This window comes from Pezoporus flaviventris, unplaced genomic scaffold (genome assembly GCF_033815535.1).
Source record: "Pezoporus flaviventris isolate CSIRO_AGI_PZ_B2104156 unplaced genomic scaffold, CSIRO_AGI_Pfla_v1 ptg000007l, whole genome shotgun sequence".
NCBI classification, from domain to species: Eukaryota; Metazoa; Chordata; class Aves; order Psittaciformes; family Psittacidae; genus Pezoporus; species Pezoporus flaviventris.
This window is the reverse complement of record NW_026892555.1, coordinates 68415966-68439439: the sequence shown is the minus strand read 5'-3', so window position 1 is coordinate 68439439 and position 23474 is coordinate 68415966. Positions and strand designations below refer to the sequence as shown.

At 41.7% G+C, this 23474-nt stretch overlaps 1 long non-coding RNA gene across 1 annotated transcript in view; it reads right to left on the bottom strand.

Moving 5' to 3' along the window:
• LOC133266395 (uncharacterized) overlaps nucleotides 1–23474 on the bottom strand; it is a 45897-nt gene that overhangs the window by 5679 nt on the left and 16744 nt on the right. Inside the window, exon 2 of the long non-coding RNA XR_009742365.1 lies at nucleotides 14174–14238. This is a non-coding gene — a long non-coding RNA (uncharacterized LOC133266395). The remainder of the gene's footprint in view (nucleotides 1–14173; nucleotides 14239–23474) is intronic.

The window sequence follows — 23474 nt, the reverse complement described above, 5'->3', positions numbered from 1 at the left end:
TCTCAGAACCATTTAAATTAATTATTGTCTCTCACAGGAGAAATTCTCTCAAACCTATCAAAAGTAAGCCTCGTTCATATTATGAAAAGTGACATGTTTTTCTTAAACATATGTTCTCTTTTTCTGGATCTTCCCTAATCTCATGTAACATTAGCAAACAGAGATGGTGTCTATGAATAGAAAAATAATTTGTAGTATGAGATTGTATTTCACTGCTTAGAAGCAGAGATTCAAAGCTACATGAAATGAGTGTTGTTTTAATATTTATGTAATATTTAAAGATTTGTCATTATTACATCATGTATCCAGCATTCTCAAGATCACAAAGTGGAAGTAAAGCCTTAAAAGAACTGACATATTTGAACTGAAGTAATTACAGTGTTGAAAACTGAAGTGTGACAAACAAATTTAGCCAATGAGAAAATGGTACCTCATTAAAAGTGAAAAAAACCTGTTAATTTTCTCTAAATTAATAATTTGAAGGTAAATACCCCGAGAAGCAGCATTTTTTTGCTGGAAACTGTGTCAAATCTAGCCTAAATTCACAGGTGACAACTGCGGACTTGCTCTACCGCCAACCGCAGCCAAAGCCCACTTAAGCTAGTTAGAAACTCTGTAGTAAGAGAAACTGAGGGAAGATTTGACTCTACTCATTTTGTTGCTGCAAAGCTGGTTTTAAAGCAGTATTATTTTATTTTGTCTTTCTGGTAGTTGCAGACACTTTAATTTATGACAGTGGAGAGAGAGAGAACGAGGAAGCACCTGCTCCTGGGTAGGTACATATGGAAATGCATAGCCATACTGAAAAATTAATGTTCTTTTCAAAATCTGAGGAACCAGTGTATTCTCCATTAACTAGCATTTACGCATCATGCCTTTTTTGTGCAATCTGCATATATCCAACAGTACATCAGCAGGAATTTTCTATAGTCAAGATCCAGAATTAAAAACAAAACAAAAGAAAACAAACAAACAAGGCAAAAGTGGATGTTCAGAAACAGATTCTATCATCCGGTACATAAAGCTTACATGAAGATAAATAAGGTCATTAAAAAGATCACACGAAAATGGTAAGTTTTACAAATAAGCTACAAAGTTTCTCTAAACAAGCAAGGAAGTACAAATCTCAATTACAGGAAGATACAGAATGCCAAGCAACATCATACAATGTTATACAATTTAGATGAAGAGCATCCTTCACATCTATTGAAAGAAATATGCTTACTTACCAAATGGCATGTAGATTTTCCATATTTTTAGAATAAATACATAATTATGTACTATTTTTAAACAAAATACTGATTTTTGACTATTTACTCCAATTGTTTTCTCTCCATCCTCCCTCTTAAGCCTTCCCTTCACAAAACCAAAAAAATAAAAAGTAAATGAATTCTACGATTTGCTCTGATATTCTTTTCTTAAATTTGTTCTGCCCAGTCCAACTTCGTGATATAGGAAACAGAACAGTCTTGAGGCCTATATAGTACTTGGTTGAGAAATCACTTCAATATATTAAATAATTCCCACTCAAGAAACCGGATCCCATAAACTGAAGCCAAAATATTGATAATGGGCACCATACTAATGCAATTCAGAGACTCTGTTTCTGCTGTTGTTACAGATGCACTGACAAACAGAAAGGGAGTTGGGAATGGGAAGGGCATTAAGGCCAGCAGTTTGTCAACAAATCAGGTACTACCCCTGGTTACAACTAGGCATCCAATGGTTTGCAGTTAGTCTCCATTACCTTTGTAATTCTAACATTCTTCCACATCCAGTCACACGCTTCATTTAAGACTGACAGGCAGCACAAAACCCATAAACCTCAACTCTGAAAATTAAACAATTTAATATAACCAGAATTTGAGAGTATTGCAGGTGGGATTTACCTGATACATAGTAGTGTAGAACAGATAGCCTCACATGGGAGATATTCCTCAACAACTGCCTACAATTAAGCAAAAACTTTTGGCATCATGCTTAAAAGTGAGCACAAAACCAGAAAAAAAAAAAAAAACAACAGTCTTTTTAAGTTTGCAGGGAGATGACTACTCCATGTCCCAAAAGTTAGTTAACTGAACAGCATGTGGGAAACTACTGGAGGTGACAAGAAATTGCCGGATATAAATGGGTACCATCAAGCAGCTAACACATGTTACTGAAAGCACCATAACGGACAGCCAGATTTGACACATGGCTAAGGGGGAGTTATCTGAGGTAGATCTCCCAAGACCAGCAGTACCTACATAATCCCATTAGTAATACCATCTTTATGAGCCAAGTGGGAATATTTGTGTATTCCATAAACACATGTTAAACCCAACTAGCTAGAAAGAAGGATCAGACCAGATCAGCATTTTTGTTCAGGTGTTATGTGGATTCTGCTTGTGTTTCAATGGGTGTCCCTAGAAGTGCTTTTCTCCTGCCTACTTTAATAACTCTACAACCAGTCGTGTCTGTATTATGTGAGCATACCAACTGGAAGTGCATCTCAGCCACGCAGGGAAACAGCTAGCAAAGACAAGAGGAATACCTCTGGATCTTGAAGCTAAGGTATTTGGCTACCCTTAACAATATATATGGACATTTGAGAATGACAGAAAAAAAAAAATGGTTTTCTTTTGGAGAGAGGAAGGAGAATGTCAATAATAGACAGCTGAAGTTCTTGGTTTACCAGATCACCTTTCCAATCAGTTCTTGCATACTCTTACGACACCACTTTTACATAAAGGTACTACTCACTGATGAGTGAATTACAGCAATATAAAACCAGAGCTACCATCTTCTATGGCACACATTATATTGGTACACATACTTGATTAAAAGTTCTGCTTTTTTACTTTAATACTTTCGTGACCAGGTTTAGCCAGATTACTTTGGAAAAACCTTATTTGCAAAAGCATCTACTATCATGTTTTGGCAAGCGCCTCCACAACACCTTCCCCTTGGATCCCTTCGAGGCTCTTGCCATTCAGAGATTCCTGGATGCTGTGTTTTCCCCACAGCTCTGGTGCTGAAAGCATCTTCTCCAGAGCTACTCACCTCAGCACACATTATTCAGTGATGAACTAGTGGGAAGATACAAAGATGTTTAAGTTGTAAGATAAAATATGCTACAACACTTCTGAACAAGCTTTCTATTACACAAAAGTGTTTGAGACTTTTGGCAGCTTTGGTACAATACAAGCAGCTGTTGCTCTAAACAGACAAAAAAAATAAAGAAAAAATTGTGGATACAAAGAAATAGAGAAGCACCAGTGAACAGAAAAATCATTGCCTGGATGTACTGCAGAAATAGATGTTGGAAGTAAACAGACACTTTCCATAAGGTCATAACATAATCATAGAATGGTTTGGATTGGAAAGGACCTTAAAAGTTCATTTAGTTCCAGCCCCCCTGCCATGAGCAGGGACACCTTCCACTAGACCACTTTGCTCAAAGCCCTGTCCAACCTGGCCTTGAACACTGCCAGGGATGGGGCAGCCACAGATTCTCTGGGCAACCTGTGCCAGTGTCTCACCACCCTCATCATGGAGGATTTCTTCTAATATCTAATCTAAACCTACCCTCTGTCAGTTTAAAGTCATTACCCCTTCTGCTATAACTAGAGGCCCTTGTAAAAAGTCCTTGTATTCCTACCAGACTACCTGTCCTCTTGGCGTTTTTGCCTGACTTCCTCTTCATTTGAATGCATCACTCCTGAGCTTAGAGCACGTGGTCTTTGAATATTAATTAGTTTTCTTGGGGCCCTCTTCCTTCTGGGCCTTTACACTATGGTATCTTACCAAGCAGATCCCACAAAAGGCCAAAGTCTGCTCTCCTGAAGTCCAGGGTAGTGAGCTTGTTGTGCACCCTCCTCATTGCCTCAACAGTCTTGAACTTCATCACTTCGTGGTCCCTGCAGCTGAGGTTGCCCTTGAGCTTCACACTCCCCACCAGCCCCAACTTGGCCAGAAGAAGGCCCAGCATAGCACCTCTCCTTATTAGCTCCTCTATCACTTGGAGAAGGAAGTTATCATCAATGAATTCCTGGAAACTCCTGGATTGCTTACGCCCTGTTGTGTGTCCCTCCAGCAGATACTGCTGGTTGAAGTCCCCCTATAAGTACCAGCGCTTCTGAACATGAGGCCACACTTATCTGTCCATATAAGGCCTCAAACCTCCGAGCTGGAGCAGTCTTCTTGGTCGGATAGCCTGTAGCAGACCCCTCACTGTAATGTCCCCTTGTCCCCACTTTCTCTTTAATCCTGACTCTTAAGGTGTCAGTTGGCTCCTCATCCATCCATGGAGCAGCAGAGCTTCATGCACTCCAACTGGTCATTAACACAGACGGTGACACCTCCTCCTCATCTTCCCTGTTTTTTCTTCCTGAAGAGCCAGCATCCTTTCATTCCAACACTCCAGTCTTAGGAAGTGACCTACCATGTCTCTGATGCCAGTAAGGTCACAGCCCTGCAGCTGTGTGCATCTCTAACTCCTGTTGTTTATTCCCTGTGCTATGTGCATTTGTATAAAGGTATTTAAACTAGGCCCCTGATGAAACTGAGGGTCTTTCAATATCTTATCCTTGCAGAAGACAGCTAAAGTATAACTGGTCAAAAGATTCAAAGTGAGCTGTCCAACAAAGCTATGGACCTTGGAACAGAGTCCCAAACCACAACATATTATCTGGCATTTTTATTGTGTGATTCACAGAACTGTTTGTTGTTACTTAGGAGTGTTGTAGTAGAAAGTTGTGTACAAATGACACTTGCAAATCCCCAAAGTCTTATGAATTTTTAGAATTAATGCTTATTTGCTCTCAGTAGTAGGATAGTATAGCATTCCTCTTTTCTGTGGGAGACAAAACGACAACAACAAAAATAGCAGAGAGAATCAGAAGAAAACACTAACCAAACTGGAGACTGACAGTGACTCACGCAGATTATGTCCGAGTTATCTAGAAATAACATCCTATACTGAAATCAAGCCTGAGTTGTTAGAAAGATTGTATGAATTATGATATACAGTTATTCACCATATGAAATGAATTCATCCCAAATTGCCTTCACAAGACACAAGAGGTAAATTCTGTAACCAGTTGTAACAGAACTGGCACTTTAAAGTGCCTTCTCAGCCAAACTATACATAAGATTTAAAAAAAAGCACACCCTAACTACAGCTTGCAAGTACACACAAAATGTAGTATTTAATTGACTTCTGCAGGTACAAACTAGGCAGTAAAAGCCACACAAACAAACTCAAACCTTTAAATTCAAATGCTGCCTATTTAATGGAAAGTACAGCTCAAAGGACCACTGATTCAAGTCAATACTTCTAATTAACCCTCAAATTTTGTACAACCTTCAAGTAAATCTTCTACTGGTTAAAGTCCTAAGACACAAATTCTTCTTCCTAGCAAGAAAGAAGACAGGGTTTGTTCTTTGGGGATGGTAGAGCTGAGTATTAAGATACTGAAACTCTATTCAGCTCTTTCCATATTCAGAAGACAAGAAACATATCCAAGCTCTTCATAAAATCACCTTACTTATATTCTGCATTTTCTTTCTAGAAATGTCAAAGAAATATTTCATGTAAAACAAAGGGATGCAGGAAAAAGAAAGGGAAGTCTTTCATTAAAATAAACATCTCCAACATTTATGCTTACAGATACAACTGAGTCTGAGAAGAAGTAGAATTAGCAAATATTATCTACAAATTATTTGCATTCTCTGCCTTGTTTATCTGCAAATGCTTATTGCTAAGTCTTGATCCTTCCCAAAAGTGTAGTAAGATCACTACTAGAACAACAGGTAAACCACTATTGCTGCCTCTTAACTCAAAATTGGAACACAATTCGATTATTTTTAAGGTGACACTAACATTACGATTTTTATTTTCATGTTAATTTGCTTTATCTTAAAAACTGCTCATCCATATACGATTTTTCTAATTTCACAAGATTTTTGGCACATACTTACGGAGGACTATACACAGCAACTAAGAGCACTATGCTGATTGCTTTTACAACTCTCCATCCCCCTTAACCATTTCCCAGTTTTCAGTCATTCAGGGTGAATTTAAGGAGGAACATACACATAGGAAAAACACAGCTTTCAGACTCATCACCTTCGTGGTCCTCATTAAAAAACAACAACCAAAAAAGCACATAAGGGTCCACAAATTAACACAAGCTGAAAACTGCAGCTCCAGATATTATAAAACCTTAGTTACAGAGATGGCAGTTAAAAATAAATGCTCTTAGAATAGCTTGTAGTTTTACCTTTCCTTCCTGGAAGCTACTCTTTCAATAAAGATTTTTCTAAGTTTCATTTGTTAAGTGTTCACATATCATCTTGACATCAAATTAGCCTAAATGTAAAACAACACAAATATATTGTATCAGGAAGTGATGAATTTGAGATTAAGTTATCTTAACTCCTGAAAAGAATGTAAAGGGTTTTGGTTTTGAGGCTGGTTTTTTTTGTGTGTGTTTGGTTGTTTTATTTTCCCCAACAATTAACATTCAATATGATCGACTACAAAACAAAAAGAATAGGACACCACTGGACTTCTCATGCTTGACCATCATATGACAGACATACATTATACTTGCATCAGTAAGGAACGGTTCTGCCCAAACATCTCCTCATATTTTAATGTGATTTTTTTCTTATGAAAATCTTCCCAACCAACCAGACACATTTAACACACCAATCATCATTTCAACTTGGATTTCATATTTGAAAAATTGATCTCTCAGAAAGATGTAGGTGCACTAAGAACAGAAGAATAATGAGTTATTGATTCCATCCAACAGCACCAATTATCTGAGCAGTAACACTGAATTGAGGGAGCAAGGAGAACTTAGAAATTTGGAGTGCAGGGAGAGAAGTTGAGAAAAAAAATGTAACATCCCGTTAAGTGGTATTACATTTTTATTGCCAAACATATCTGAAAGAAAAAAAACAAAAACAAAAAAAAAAGCTAATCAAGTACCCATTTTCTTACATTTAAACACAAAATAGAACTATGTTGTAAAAGGATTTTTGCCTTCACCTAACACAAAAGAAGTTGTGTTCATTTTAATTCTCCCATTGAAATTTTACTTTTTCTCTCAGTTGCAATTTTAAGTGTCAAACTGATTACAGGACCAGATGAGTTTCACCATTAATGCATTTCTTGTGAATCAATTTGTCTAAATCTCTTTCAAGAATACAGAAGAACAACTGCTGTTATTCGTTCCAGTTACAGGATTAAGAACTCCTGAAAAATAGTAAATGACATTGCTGTTGTAATGACATCATACCCAAAGTTTATATAAACTCTAAAGAAATGATAATGCTGCATCCAAAAAGAGTTAGAAATGGATGATAGACTAAGAGTCAAACATAGTTCATAACCTTCCCAATGCTCTCCACTCTAAGAGGCTGGCCAAGAGCACAAGCACTTTTGCCTAAGACTAATGGGTTTAATGTGTCACAGACATGTAGCAAAGATAATATAAGTAATCATGAAGCAGAAAGGAAATGAACAACAAATAACTAGTTCACTCTAAAATTCTACAAGAAGCCACCTGTTATTTTCCTCTTCCCTTTAAGAACATCCTACACAACCACATGTAATCTTTAAAAGACCATGCTTGCGTACAGATTAGTTCAATTACTCTGAAGAATCCACAATGTTCTAAATGTCTATGCAAGACATAATGCTTATAGATAGGATTTAATATTGACAAAGGCATCCATGACATTCAGTACTAATATAGAAATATTTGCAGCAATTCAGGCTGCAGGGTCAGAGATTCATTTCTTTATATCCCATCTAATTCATAAACATTCCTTACTTCATTTATTTGCAGTATTTCTTTTCTTTGCCTGGAAAAAACGCTGAATTTTTACGTAGAGGTGCTTTGCCACACCTCAGTAACTACTTCTGTCACCAAACATAAATCCTTCTTCTACACTCCAGAGCTGGATATTCCAGAAACAAGGTCTCTCAAGCAGAAAAGTGACATTTCCAGGCTAAGCTTTCAAAAGTTTTATTACATAAGTTAGAAAGTTATAGGAATAGGATTTTAGTTTTCAAAGTGCCTAGAGGAAAACTTACTGAAAGAAGACAGTCACAGAGTTGATAAGGATTAGACAAACTAGTACCCAAATAATGCGCCTGGGTTCTACCCAACTCTACAGTCAACCGGACTCCCATGATGCTGCCAAACAGCTTCAAATGGTATGGAGAACAGCAATGTCACCATCTCAGTCAGCCGTACCTACGTGTTTTGTGAGATGGAGCAGTGTTGTTTGCTCGTATTGTTCCTAACCAGACCTCAGTGCTGTCTTTTGCTCCAAAAGACATAACCACAATCTTCCTATAGATCCAAGATCCACATCAAACAAATGTCATGACCAGGTTTACAATTTTCCAAGTGGCATCAATGAACCTGAAGATGCACATGTGTATACCATATTCATACATGTTATTTGTTCATACTCACAGGGGGTGAGATGTGTCACTGTCCTTCCTTCCTTCCCCAGGTACTACCAAACACATCAAAATCTATTTCTGCACTTTGTAATGAACCTAACCAGCAGGTGTTCACACACTTATTTAGAAGTCTGATTATAAGATGGGGTTTTCTGGGGAATTTTTTCCACACACAGGTGAAATATTCTCATGCTCCTAAAGGCTGAAAGCAAGAGTTAGTACAGATGTGGACAAATGCAAGAAAACAAATGCATCAGTTGGCCTTAATACAACGTGTTGTATGCTTTTAGTGCAGCTACTCTGAAGACAAAAAAAACAGCAAACCAAAGATCAAGTAATTTTTTAATAATAAATTCTGGGCTGACTACAGACTGTGTCCCAGAACTAGAAACTGCAGTAGCTGGAACACTTCATGTTTAGCCTGCTGTTTATGACTGGCTAGTTACAAAGTCAACTAGCATTCAAGTAGAGCAGGCCAGTAACCTCTAACTGCAGTTTCACATGCCTCCTTTTCCAGATCATTAAAAATGAATCATTTTCACATAAGATCTCAAGAAATAAGGTTAGGTACTCAGTTCCTTTGGCATAAATGTGATTTAGTGTTTCAGGCTTTTTAATGTAGGCCTGAGAGGAGACCAGTCGACAAAAAGAGACCACCACTACCTTCCCTATGGCATAAACACAAGTCCCTTTTAAAACCTAAGATGATCTTTAAATCATTAGCTCTCTAGCCACTAAAGAATGTGTCCAGACTACAAAGTGAGCTACCCTGACATAAATAATAACACCACTTTTAGAAGGTAATACAATACTGTAACACAGTTCCCACAGTCATCCAACATAATTCCCCATAAAAATGTCAGGAGACAATGTGAAACTGATAGGCAGGACAGTAAAAAACAGGCACATTATTACATGTGTGCTTTAGCATAGACACTGTCCAGATCCAAAAGTCTTGCTACATTCTCATGCATTGCTTCAGTAGGGATACTGCATCCACAGTATGAAAGATTGAACTGCTGTCTTGGTTTAAGCCTGGTGGGCAGCTAAGCACCACCCAGCTGCTCTTTCACTCCCCCACTGTGGGATGGTGGCAAGAATTGGAAGGATAGAAGTGCAAGAACCCATAGTTTGAGATAAAGACAGTTTAATAGGTAAAGCAAAAGCCATGGAATTCATTCATCATTGCCATGGGCAGGTAGGTTTTCAGCCATATCCAGGAAAACAGGGCTCCATGATGTGTAACAGTTACTTGGGAAGACAAATGCCATCACTCCCAGTGTCACCCTCTCCTCCTAATGTTCCTCCCTCCTCCTACTCCCCCAGCTTTTATCACTGGGTGCAACTTCATATGGTCTAGGATATCCCTTGGGTCAGCTGCTCCAGCTGTGTTCCCTCCCAACTTTTTGTGCTTCCCCAGCCTACTCACTGGTGGAACATTCTGAGAAACAAAAGGTTCTTGACACTGTGTAAGCACTGCCCAACAATAACCAAAACATACAAAACATAGCACTATATGAGCTACTACGAAGAAAATTAACTCCATACCAACCAAAACCGGTAGAGCCACATCAATAGTCTGAGACAACTGTCAAAAAGATAGATAAGGAAAGTAAATTTTATACAGGAGTAAAAAAATCAGTCAAGCTTAGTCAAAACATAGATCTTTCTGTCAAAAGGTTCAGAGCAGCAGCAAGATACTGCTCAGTTCAGCAGAGTTCACTTGTTCCTTCAGTGGTGAAGGCAGCTGACACAGCCCACTGCTCTTGAGAAAAGAATGCCTGAAACAGAGACCTGCCCATGAAAGCACCGCTCTAGTCATTAATTTTGGCTTGGTCTGATTTTTTACCTGGCACAACTGCACTAGATGTTCACTAGGTAAACATTTCTGTGCACACACTGAAAGGCTCCCCAAGTCTCCTTCAAAGCTAAAGAGATTTTGATAAAAAAGTAAAAGTTTTCCTGAGCTACTACAGGTTTTGTCACTTCCACAGCATTCACTGAGAGATAAGCCCATTTGTGGCTACTGAAGGATCTGCTTCAGTCCTCATCTCTCTCAGTCAGCAACCCACTAAGAGTGTGCTTTTCCATTATGCATTTAACAGAAAAATGTTTTTTTCTGTGGCATTATTTACACATCCCTAGAGAGCAACTGCCAAAACAAGGAGAGCACTATAATATATGTCTGAAGATGTAGTGGAAATTTTCACTGCTTTCAAAGATTTATAATAGCTCTATGCTGAATCTCTCCATAATGCCACAAAGTCTTGAACTGTTTCATATTAAATTCCAGATTGACTTTACACTGTTGATTTTTTTTTTTTAACCTACAAAATCTTAAATTCTGTGCCCATTTGGTGAAATACTGGACAGCACAAATAGGACAGATCCTAATGCAGAACTATTAAATGGATTGCCATATCCAAATGATTATGGCTTTCCAGCCATGGCCTTGGTCCCTGTAGAATATAGGCTTGTGCTGTCGCACCAGCATCCTCACAAGGTCACCACAGTGATGATGTCAGTGATAATCCCAACATAAAAAGGATGTGGACCTACTTAAGCAAGTCCAGAGGAGGGCCCCAAAGATGAACCAACATCTGGAGCACCTCTCCTATGAAGACAAGGTGAGAGAGTTAATCTTGTTCAGCCTAGAGAAAAGAGGGCTCAAGGGGAAGCCACAGCCTTGAACTACCTGAGTATTAGTACTGCAAATAAGATGGTATTTTTCCAGATAAATATTCCCTTATACTTGGATGAACATTAGCAGTAGTTTTGCATAACTGAAAATCTTAAATACTCATTGCTTCCCACAGACATAAGAGTTACTATGGATTTGAGTTAATCACATCCTACCAAATGATGTATTAAGCAAAAATAGGGGAGCAATGGTAGAAAGAAAAAAGAAAACCAAAAAACAGCCCCCAAGTCTTATTAAAGTTTGTATTTCAAGCACAAAGCATTTCTACAATCTAAAGATAGGCATTGCCATTAAATTTGTGTTGTTTAGGCTCCAGTGACGACAATACAGTTGCATTATTTTAGTCATGTTGCATATAACCATTTGTTGTGGTTTAAACTCAACCAGCCACGCGGTCTCGCACTCTCACTCCGTCCCCTTCCTCCCCCCACCCCATCTCCCAGAGGGATGGGGAGGAGAATCAAAAGAATGTAACTCCCATGGGTTGAGATAAGAACAGTCCAGTAACTAAGGTATAACACAAACCACTGCTGCTACCAATAATAATAATAATGATAAGGGAAATAACAAGGGAAGAGAATACAACCGCTCACCACCCACCGATCAATACCCAGCCCGACCTGAGCAGTGATCTAGCCCTTCCAGGTAACTCCCCCCAGTTTATATACTGGGCATGACATGCTGCGCTATGGAATACCTCTTTGGCTAGTTTGGGTCAGCTGTCCTGTCTCCGCTTTCTCCCAGCTTCCCCTCCTCCCTGGCAGAGCATGAGACTCAGAAAGTCCTTGATCAGAGTAAACATGACTTAGCAACAACTAAAAACATCAGTGTTATCAGTGTTGCTCCCAGGCTGAAAGTCAAAACCACAGCACTGCACCAGCTACTAAGAAGGAGAAAAATGACTGCTACTGATGAACTCAGGACACCATTATTTATTCATTATGGATCAAACATAATAAATAAAAAACACCCTCTGAAGTGTTTTGTTTGTATCTACGCCTTTCTCTAGAAAGCAGCCCAACAGAACTGTGGAAGAAGTGTTTTTTGTGCTTCTTGCAGGAAGAGAAGAAGGGAGAGGGAGGGAGAGACATCTAACATTTCATCCCAGCCACATGATTTACTAACATCCTACAGGCAGAGGTGATCACATTTAACCTAGCAATGATACCAAACATCACTGAAGAAATACAGCAATATAAAGCAGTAGCCAAAGGGTGGCTTTAGCTACCCTGAGTTACTGTCTTTCACCTGTGAGCTAAAGGTTAAAAAATAGGATCTCTGTCAACTATGACAAAGATTGACTTTGGTTTTCCTTTTCCTCACCCTCACCCTACTTTGCACATGTGAAGACTAGGAATGCAATCAGTTTTCCAAATCTCAAATACCATCACCAGGAGATATTTCCTCCTATCCAGCTAGGAAAACACACACATATCCTGCACAACTAGGTGAAAAGATTCCCCTGAAATATTTCTTTATTCTAACCAAAACCTTGCTTTTGTTTGTTTAGGAAATAATAGTAAATCAGGATGACCTGAAACTTTCATGACTTGCCCCATTTTCTCCAAGAGTTTACTCTTTTGTTGTTTATTTGCTTTTTGCCTGGTTGTTTTTTTGGGTTTTTTTCCCACTTTTGAGACACTGTCTCTTTCTATACTTCCAAGAGCTTACTGAAATACTCTTTTGTTACTGAAGCTTTCTTCCCTGTGCAAATACTTTTAGAACAATCTTAACCTTCTCCTTTTTACAGCAACAATAGCAAATGATAGTAAAATGCTGCAGATAATATAACCTCAGGCATAGAAACACAAAACAATAAGTTTTTACGTAAACAGATAACAGGAGGTTTTAACAGTTGAAATATTAAGGTTCAAAAATATATCTTAACTTCAGTTTTGAATTAGAAGGAAAATAAAGTTTGACAGAACTAGAGAATTGAAACATACTTCTGCCGTGGGAATTTAGTTCACTTTCAAGTATTAAAGAATGCAATGCCATTCAGATAGACCAATATTTCTACAAGGACTATGGAACATTTTGGTTTTTATCTGTTCTAAAGAAATCTATTTGTTGCCTCCAGGTTAGCAGGGTTATCTTCTCCTTTGTGATATTTCACATGCAGTGTTATGTAACTATAAAGTAATTCATTTTACTGTGTTTTTACCTGATCTGAATTTTTTTTTCCAGCTTAAGTATCTTTGTCTTGTTCTCCCTCACATCTCCCTTGGACATCCTACCACCTTTATTACTTTTCTGTTGACCTTCACAGACCTTCACAGACCTTCACAATCATCCTGTATTCCTCAAGTTGTAAGTCAACAAGTATTAAAAAGTGTCATACTACACACCTTCAACCTGTGTTACTACTTCAGTGTAGTTAAAATTATTGTAAGCATTCTAGTTAAGTCCCCTACATTTGATTTGGAATTAAGAAAAGTCGTTCAGCTGGAAAAGACAAATTTTAGAGATGTTCGTCGGGCAAACAGGTGCAGTGCTAGTGTACATCTTGCACTTATCCCTGTTATACTACCACATTCAAACAGATAGTCAGACATCCCAGCTTCACAGATGAAAAACATCAGGTTACATGAGTTACATCCCATTACTTTTCAGTTAATTCCCTAAGTCTCCTTTCTGGTCAAATTATGCCCTGATGTGCCAGTTTTCTCCAAGATCTAGAAAGCCCCTGAGGAAACAGATCAACCTCCTACTCCAGAGAAACCCCTGGGAATAGAGAGCTCCTGAAACCCAGCTCCGCCGCAGCACCCCCATTTATTATGTCAATAATTGCCTTTGGCCACCAGAGGAATTCTGTTGAGCAGCTGAAGTAGTTTATGTTGCTTAGAGCCCTGGTTCTCTATGTCTACTAAAGTCTGAAATATTTCCAATAGATTTCCACTGACCTTATGCAGCAAGGTCAACTACAGCATTTTGAAAGGAAGTAACTGAAAGCACAGTAATAATTTATTTTACCAGTTACTGTCCCAGAGCAAAGCAAAGAATACCTGTATGAGGATTTCAGTGCCTCCTGGTACCCTGGGTCTTGTGCTTCTGCAGTCCCATGAATTATCTTGAAAACAAAGTGAAAGGTTCTCATATGAGAAGAAGAGTAGCAACAGACTTGACAGAAAACAGCATTATTTTTCTAGGTCAACACTCATAGCACAATAATGTGTTGCACAGTTTAAGAATACAACAAACTCTGAGTGGTCACGTGAGGAGCTTCAATTGTCCAGTGTGCCCGCAATAATAAGCTCTGAAATCCACATTGCAGTTTATACTTACTATCCCAACATAAAGCAATGCTGTTCACTTTTTATAACCCAGAACAATCTACCTAATCAGTTATTGGGTAGTATCAGATGATGGCGTTTTAATGCTGATATCATTTTCCATCTTAGAAATTTGGATTATGTATCTGTGATTACCAGAGCTGAAGTTAGAAGAGTTAATATTTTCCTATTCTCTGGATTTGGCACTGTGTGACTTCACTGTAATATTCCTTTTTATTTTAAGATAAAACTGTACTTTGACAGAAAAGGAACTGAAAAAGAAAGAAGAGGAATGGAAAAAGAAAGAAAAGAAAGAAAATCGACCATCTCTCCAGCATCACAACACAATGCTAGGAAGTGAAGCTCTTCAGACAACTGCAGATCAGAAGTCTATCGGTCATCTGCTCACTTGGTTCTTCACGATTCTTTACAGCAGTAAAACCAAATCTCTGGAAGTACACAGAAATCTAAAAGCCCTGTTGTCGTGGTTTAAACCCAGTCAGGTAACTTGTTCACTCACTCCCAGTGAGTGGTGCCGAGCTGACAACAATCAAGGTCCGTGTTCGTCTCCCCCCCCTCCCTGCACCGGGGCTCTCCCCTTCCCCGCTCCCGGAGGAACGGGGAGGAGGATCGAGAGAGTGCAACTCCCACGGGTTGAGACAAGAACAGTCCAGCAACAAATCACCACCGCTACTATCAGCTAAAACAATGATAAGGGAAAATAACAAGGGAAGAGAATACGATACCACCGGCCAAGAAAACGAGTTCCACCCGGAAGCTCCTGTCCTTCCGGGTAACTCCCAGTTACCCCCCACCCCGGGCATGACGTGCTGTGGTATGGAATACCTCCCCGGCTAGCCCGGGTCAGGCGCCCCGTCTCTGCTTCCTCACAGCTTCCCCTCCTCCCTGGCAGAGCATGAGCCTCACAAAGTCCTTGGTCAGGGTAAACATCACTTAGCAACAACCGAAAACATCGGCTTCACCAACGCTGTTCTCAAAACTAGAAGTCAAAACACAGCACTGCACCAGCTAACACAAAGGAAAAAACATGACTGCTACTGCTGAACCCAGGACATTATCCACCCCTTATTCCATACCATTCACGTCGTGCTCAGATCCCACATTTTCAATACACCATCGCTCTCCCACATATATACATCCATATACATACAGACCAAGAGGAAAAAAAATCATTTTCTTAGTGCATGGACCAATCCCTATAATGCTGCCGAGTCCATTCGGTCCATGATGTTCCAAGTTCATTCTCTGTTGGGATGATGGCTGGAGGGAAGTCAGGGCCAGTCGCTGGTGACCTGGAGACATCTAGTTGATGGGCTATAAAAGCATTACACAGCAGGCAACAGCATACAATTGAGTTCACTGGCTGTTTTCCCCTAATATCAAATCCCCTTGAGGTATACATCGGACTTCCCCATCTTCCCGCATTACCCACCAAGTATATCCAGGTCCCTGAGCAAAAGCAATCCCACGAGTGGGTTTGCCTTTACCTGAAGCAGGAATAACCCAGACTGTCTTCCCCAGCAAATTCTTCATATGCACCACAGGAACTTTGTCCCCCTCTACAATATGTAAAAGTTCTGACTGGGCTGGGCCAGCCCTGTTGGCAGATCCTCTGGTGTTGACCAACCAGGTGGCCTTTGGTAAATGTGTATCCCAATGCTTGAAAGTTCCCCCACCCATCGCTCTCAGTGTAGTTTTTAACAGCCCATTGTACCGTTCGATTTTCCCAGAGGCTGGTGCATGGTAGGGGATGTGATATACCCACTCAATGCCATGCTCTTTGGCCCAAATATCTATAAGGTTATTCCGGAAATGAGTCCCATTGTCTGACTCAATTCTCTCTGGGGTGCCGTGTCGCCACAAAATCTGTTTCTCAAGGCCCAGGATGGTGTTCCGGGCAGTGGCATGGGGCACAGCGTATGTTTCCAGCCACCCGGTGGTTGCTTCCACCATGGTAAGCACATGGCGCTTGCCTTGGCGGGTTGGTGGCAGTGTGATATAGTCAATCTGCCAGGCCTCCCCATATTTATACTTCAACCATCGTCCTCCATACCAAAGAGGCTTTAACCGCTTGGCTTGTTTAATTGCAGCACATGTTTCACACTCATGAATAACCTGGGCAATAGTGTCCATTGTTAAGTCCACCCCTCGGTCACGGGCCCATCTATATGTTGCATCTCTGCCCTGATGGCCTGAAGTGTCATGGGCCCACCGGGCCAAAAATAATTCACCTTTATGTTGCCAATCTAAGTCCATCTGAGCCACTTCAATCTTAGCCGCTTTATCCACTTGTTGGTTGTTCTGGTGTTCCTCAGTGGCCCGACTCTTGGGTACATGGGCATCTACATGACGTACCTTCACCACCAGGTTCTGCACCCGGGCAGCAATATCTTTCCACAGTGCAGCAGCCCAGATGGGTTTACCTCTGCGTTGCCAGTTGCTCTGCTTCCATTGCTTCAACCACCCCCACAGGGCATTTGCCACCATCCATGAGTCAGTATAGAGATAAAGTACTGGCCACTTTTCTCGTTCAGCAATGTCCAGGGCCAGCTGGATGGCTTTCACCTCGGCAAATTGACTCGATTCACCCTCTCCTTCAGCAGTTTCTGCAACTTGTCGTCCAGGACTCCATACAGCTGCCTTCCATCTCCGATGCTTTCCCACAATACGGCAAGAGCCATCAGTAAACAAGGCATACTGCTTTTCACTTGCTGACAGTTTATTATATGGTGGGGCCTCTTCAGCACGCACCACCTCCTCCTCTGGTGACATTCCGAAATCTTTGCCCTCTGGCCAGTCCATGATGACTTCTAGAATGCCTGGACGACTGGGATTTCCTATTCGAGTTCGTTGTGTAATTAGTGCAGCCCATTTACTCCATGTAGCATCAGTTGCATGATGTGTAGAGGAGACCCTGCCTTTGAACATCCAGCCCAGCACGGGCAGCCGGGGTGCCAGGAGGAGCTGTGCTTCAGTGCCAATCACTTCCGAAGCAGCTCGAACCCCTTCATAGGCTGCCAGTATCTCTTTCTCAGTTGGGGTATAGCTGGCCTCAGATCCTTTGTATCCCCGACTCCAAAAGCCGAGGGGTCGACCTCGAGTCTCCCCTGGAGCTTTCTGCCAGAGGCTCCAGGTAGGACCGTTCTCCCCAGCTGCAGTGTACAGCACATTTTTTACATCTGGTCCGGTTCGGACTGGTCCAAGGGCTACTGCATGAACTATCTCGCGTTTAATTTGCTCAAAGGCTTGTTGCTGCTCAGGGCCCCATTTAAAATCATTCTTCTTCCGGGTCACATGATAGAGAGGGCTTACAATCGAACTGTAATTTGGGATGTGCATTCTCCAGAACCCCACTGCACCCAAGAAAGCTTGCGTTTCTTTCTTATTAGTTGGTGGAGACATTGCTGTTATCTTGTTGATCACATCTGTGGGGATCTGTCTACGTCCATCTTGCCATTTTATTCCCAAAAATTGAATCTCCTGTGCAGGTCCCTTGACCTTACTCCGTTTTATGGCAAAACCGGCTTTCAGCAGGATTTGGATTATTTTCCTCCCTTTCTCAAAGACTTCTTCCGCTGTATCGCCCCACACAATAATGTCATCAATGTATTGCAGGTGTTCTGGAGCTTGCCCCTGTTCCAGTGCAGTCTGGATCAGTCCATGGCAAATGGTAGGGCTGTGTTTCCACCCCTGGGGCAGTCGGTTCCAAGTGAACTGGACACCCCTCCAAGTAAAAGCAAACTGTGGCCTGCACTCTGCTGCCAAAGGAATTGAGAAAAATGCATTGGCAATATCAATCGTGGCATACCACTTGGCTGCTTTTGACTCTAGTTCATACTGAAGTTCTAGCATGTCCGGTACGGCAGCACTCAATGGTGGTGTGACTTCATTCAGGCCACGATAGTCTACTGTTAGTCTCCATTCTCCATTAGACTTTCGCACTGGCCATATGGGGCTATTGAAGGGTGAGCGGGTCCTGCTGATCACCCCCTGACTCTCCAGTCTACGGATCAGCTGATGGATGGGAATCAGGGAGTCTCGGTTGGTGCGATATTGCCGCCGGTGCACTGTTGTGGTCGCAATTGGCACTTGTTGTTCTTCAACTTTCAGCAACCCCACAGCAGAGGGATCTTCTGAGAGACCAGGCAAGGTGGACAGCTGCTCAATTTCCTCAGTCTCCAAAGCAGCAATACCAAAAGCCCACCGGTACCCTTTTGGGTCTTTGAAGTACCCTCTCTTGAGGTAGTCTATGCCGAGGATGCATGGAGCCTCTGGACCAGTCACAATAGGGTGCTTTTGCCACTCCCTCCCAGTCAGGCTGATTTCAGCCTCCAGCACAGTCAACTCTTGGGATCCTCCTGTTACTCCAGAAATATAGATGGGTTCCACCCCTTGACAGCTTGATGGCATCAGGGTACACTGTGCACCGGTATCTACTAGAGCCTTATACTTCTGTGGGACTGATGTGCCAGGCCATCTGATCCACACAGTCCAGTAAATCCGATTGTCCCCTACCTCCACCTGGCTGGAGGCAGGGCCCCTCTAATGGTCGTCACAGCATTGGACACTTAAGTCGTGTTGAAAGGGATTATTCTTCGTTATGACAGGAGCTGGAGTAAAATCAGCTCTTCCACTCCATCTGGGAAACTGCTCACCAGAGACTGAAGCCGTAGCTCTCATGGGACGATCAGTCTTGGCCCTTGCTCCCCTCTTCAGTTCACTCACCCGTTCCTCCAAAGCTGAAGTAGGTTTTCCATCCCACTTTGTCATGTCTTCTCCGTGATCCAGCAGGTAAAACCATAGGGTACCCCGTGGCGTATACCTTCTGTATCTCCTCTCTTGAACAATAGGACGTCTTTTGTTAATAGCTGAGACGCGTGTTGGTACACGTGAGGAGCTGGATAAATCAGATACATCGTCCCTCAATTTGTCGAGGTCCTGGGACAGTTTTTTCACAGCTGAGATGATGGAAGGAGTGAGATTGTCTTCGAACTCTCGGAGTTTATGAACCATTTCATCCACTGTTAGTGGTACTATGTCATTCCAGGTCACTGTTGCCAATGAATGGGCATATGATGACGGTGCATTCCGTGTAAGTTTTCGCCACATGGGTCGTGTACATTCAACTTCATCTGGATCTATAGGTGTATCCCCGTTATTCGGCTTGATGTGATAGATCATCTCTACGATGGCCGATTCCCTCAGAGACTGGATGCCTTTGTCTATAGTAGTCCACTTGGCCGAACGACTCATAACATCGTCCTTGTACGGAAACCTTTCTTTCACAGCTGCCAAGAGCCTCCTCCAAAGGCTGAGGGACTTTTTCTCTCTTGCAATTGCTTTGTCAATTCCCCCTTCTCTAGCAAGTGATCCCAGCTGCTTGGCTTCTGTACCTTCTAGTTCGTGACCATCGGCCCCATTGTCCCAGCATCGGAGTAACCAGGTGATGATGTGCTCCCCTGGTTGACGGGTAAAATCTTTTCGCATATTCCGCAGCTCGGTTGAGGTCCGAGGTCGAGAAGTTACTTCTTCTTCTTCTTCGTCATGTGAGGATGACTCCTGATCAGATTCTGGACCGGGTGGTGAATTCATTGGTTCTTCATCTCGCTTCACCCTTTTTGCCTCCTTTTTGCTTGTTCTCTTGCGTACAGGGGCAACTGATATTGGTACGAATTGGTCCTCTGGTTTGGCTGCAGTGATTATCACTGTGGTTTGAGTAGCAACTGTACTTGTTGCTGGGGGTGGTGTAGCTACCGTGCTTGGAGCTGGGGTAACCGCGCTGTCTGTTGCAGTTGAAGTTTGAGCAGCTGCTGTACTTGCCACTGGGGTAGCTGCGCAGTTCATTGCAGCCAAAGTTTGAGTAGCGACTGTCACTTTGCCCTCAAATCCGCCGACATTCTTTTCCTTTTGAAGGTGCTGAATAGTGTTGTACAAGGCCCTGTAAGCATAGGCCAAGCCCCAGCACGTTGCCGTGATTTGTCCATCTCTGGTATGGCCAGAATGACCACACACCTCATTTAAGTGTTTTACTAATTCTTCTGGATTTTGCAGTTGTTCGGTAGTGAAATTCCAAAATACTGGAGGGGCCCACTGACCTAGATACTTGCCCATACTATCCCACACACCCTGCCACTCATGGCTGTCCAGCCTCTGGGAAAATCTCTCGGTCCTCCTACATCGTCGTTTGACCCCAGACAAGACCCAAACCTGAATCTGCTTAACTCTTGAAATCAGTAGTGGGCAAAACACACTCTGTATGCGTGTTAGCATGGTGATTCCCATCACCATCAGCAAACAAGTCTCAAGAGCATTAAAAGGCCATTTAAAAAATTCAAAACTCTCAAATGTAAATGGTCTGGGGGGACGACTAGGAGGGTAAAAGGTTGTCTCCTTCACAGGTTGAGCACCTGAGAAGGAGAAAAAAGATGTGTAATTGCTAAGCACCTCCATCATATACCTCCCAAAGTATAAAGGTGGTGACCACACTGGGAACATAAACCAGATCAGTTTCATGATCAATGATTCTATTGTATTACAAGTCATTACCATAAAGTACAATGGGATAAAAACCTTAGCCCAAGCCCCACACTTGAAAAACACTAATACAGCCAATACCGGATGGACGTAAGATATGGTATACTGAAACTGTGAGATCAAGAGGAAAAACCTTGAGAGCCAATAAATCAGCATTGTGACGAGTGACTATCAATCCAGTCAGATCTGTTCTTATCTCAACCCCTCGAGCCCCACGTTGGGCGCCAAAAAAAGAACTGTCGTGGTTTAAACCCAGTCAGGTAACTTGTTCACTCACTCCCAGTGAGTGGTGCCGAGCTGACAACAATCAAGGTCCGTGTTCGTCTCCCCCCCCTCCCTGCACCGGGGCTCTCCCCTTCCCCGCTCCCGGAGGAACGGGGAGGAGGATCGAGAGAGTGCAACTCCCACGGGTTGAGACAAGAACAGTCCAGCAACAAATCACCACCGCTACTATCAGCTAAAACAATGATAAGGGAAAATAACAAGGGAAGAGAATACGATACCACCGGCCAAGAAAACGAGTTCCACCCGGAAGCTCCTGTCCTTCCGGGTAACTCCCAGTTACCCCCCACCCCGGGCATGACGTGCTGTGGTATGGAATACCTCCCCGGCTAGCCCGGGTCAGGCGCCCCGTCTCTGCTTCCTCACAGCTTCCCCTCCTCCCTGGCAGAGCATGAGCCTCACAAAGTCCTTGGTCAGGGTAAACATCACTTAGCAACAACCGAAAACATCGGCTTCACCAACGCTGTTCTCAAAACTAGAAGTCAAAACACAGCACTGCACCAGCTAACACAAAGGAAAAAACATGACTGCTACTGCTGAACCCAGGACACCTGTATAAGCCAATTCAAACTAAGGAAAAGCAATTTGAAGACAACACCTTGTTTCACTTTTTATTATGTTCAACATACACTGTAACTTAGTAACTCTGAGAAAACATAACTTCTTTGGCTGGGAAAAAGGTCAGACAAAAATTTCCATGAATCATTTTATAGTGTGCAGCAAACTACAAAAAATAAAGAAAAAAAAAGTCCCACAGAAAAACAACAAAACCCAACCCAAACAGGTAATCATGCAGGAAACATACAGCTGAAGCACTGTGCTCAGAAGCAGCTTCATGCCTTACATCTGAAAGACCCTCCATAAGTATACAGTTTTACTGCATATTTCTGCACGTTTTAAATTCATTTTTTGTAAAATAACGCTCTCCTGCAAGTGCTCTTGTTGAATGAAACAGGAGTGTTTAAAAAGGCTTTTTGATAACTATAGACTTAATAGTTCATCCCAATTTGAAATAACAGTCAGCTTTTGGCAAAAATAAAAGCTTCAGACACATTTACATCTTTGTGTATTTTCAGATATAATCATAACCCATTTCTCAAAAAAAGCAACCAACAAACCAAACAAACAAAAAAACCCACCAAACAACCAACCCACTATCAACAAAAAAAAAAAACAAACCTCAAAAAAAAACCCCCAAAAAACCCCACCACAAAAAACAAGCCTCATCCCAGGACATTTCAAGTTTAAATTCCCATTTTACAGCCACAGTAAAATACCATCTGTTTCATTAAACCAGAGAAACTACTAAAAAAATCAAGGTGAGCACTCCCACTGTAACAAGACAATAGGAAAAAGCATGCTTCCCTAATTAGCTTATATTTAGGCTCTGTCCTTTGAACATTTACTACCACCTTGCACTGGTATATACATACAAGAACAGCCTCAGCCACGATTTCAGTAGTATAATATGCTGCTTTCTCTGCAGCAAGCAAGGAAATCCAAACAGAAGAAACCTCATTGTTTGCTTGACAGAAGTGAGGGTGACAAAAACCTGGAAGTTATTTGTTTTGACTTCTTCACAAATATAAAATAAGAATTCATGTTAGTCCTTCACACACCTGCTGGACTCTTACAAGAAGAAATGCAGGTTAGGTAATACCACAAGGAGTCCCATTAAGGTACCTGTTCAGACCCACCATTCATTCTCAGTAAGCAGTGCAGATCTGCCTTCAGCTGGTGACATAAATTATCTCCATTAAGGAAGATTAGTCAAAAAAGAGGGTATTCCTAAAAGCAGGGAGTAGTACCCACCCCTGAACTACCAGAAACAGCTATTCCTGATGATGAGAAACACCACATTGATTTGCACAGGCTGACATGCCCCAAATTTCAGAAGGATTGATATGCAACGTGTATTGCATTGTCTCTACTATCTTGCTTCCTCTTCCATATTAACCAAGTCAGAGCTATCAGTGAAGATGTTCAAGTATCTTAAGTGTGTTATGTGTGCAGAATACTGGACACTGGTTTGACCTAGCTCATATGTTCCTGTGGCGTAGATTTTCCAGGGCTCTTCACAAGGAAAAATCTTATTCCCTTGAAATTGGCCAGCTCAAATAACTATTATCTTTGTAATGGCTAAGAATAGGATTTCTAGACATCAGCATCAGCTCTTGGTTAGTAAAGATACAAGAAA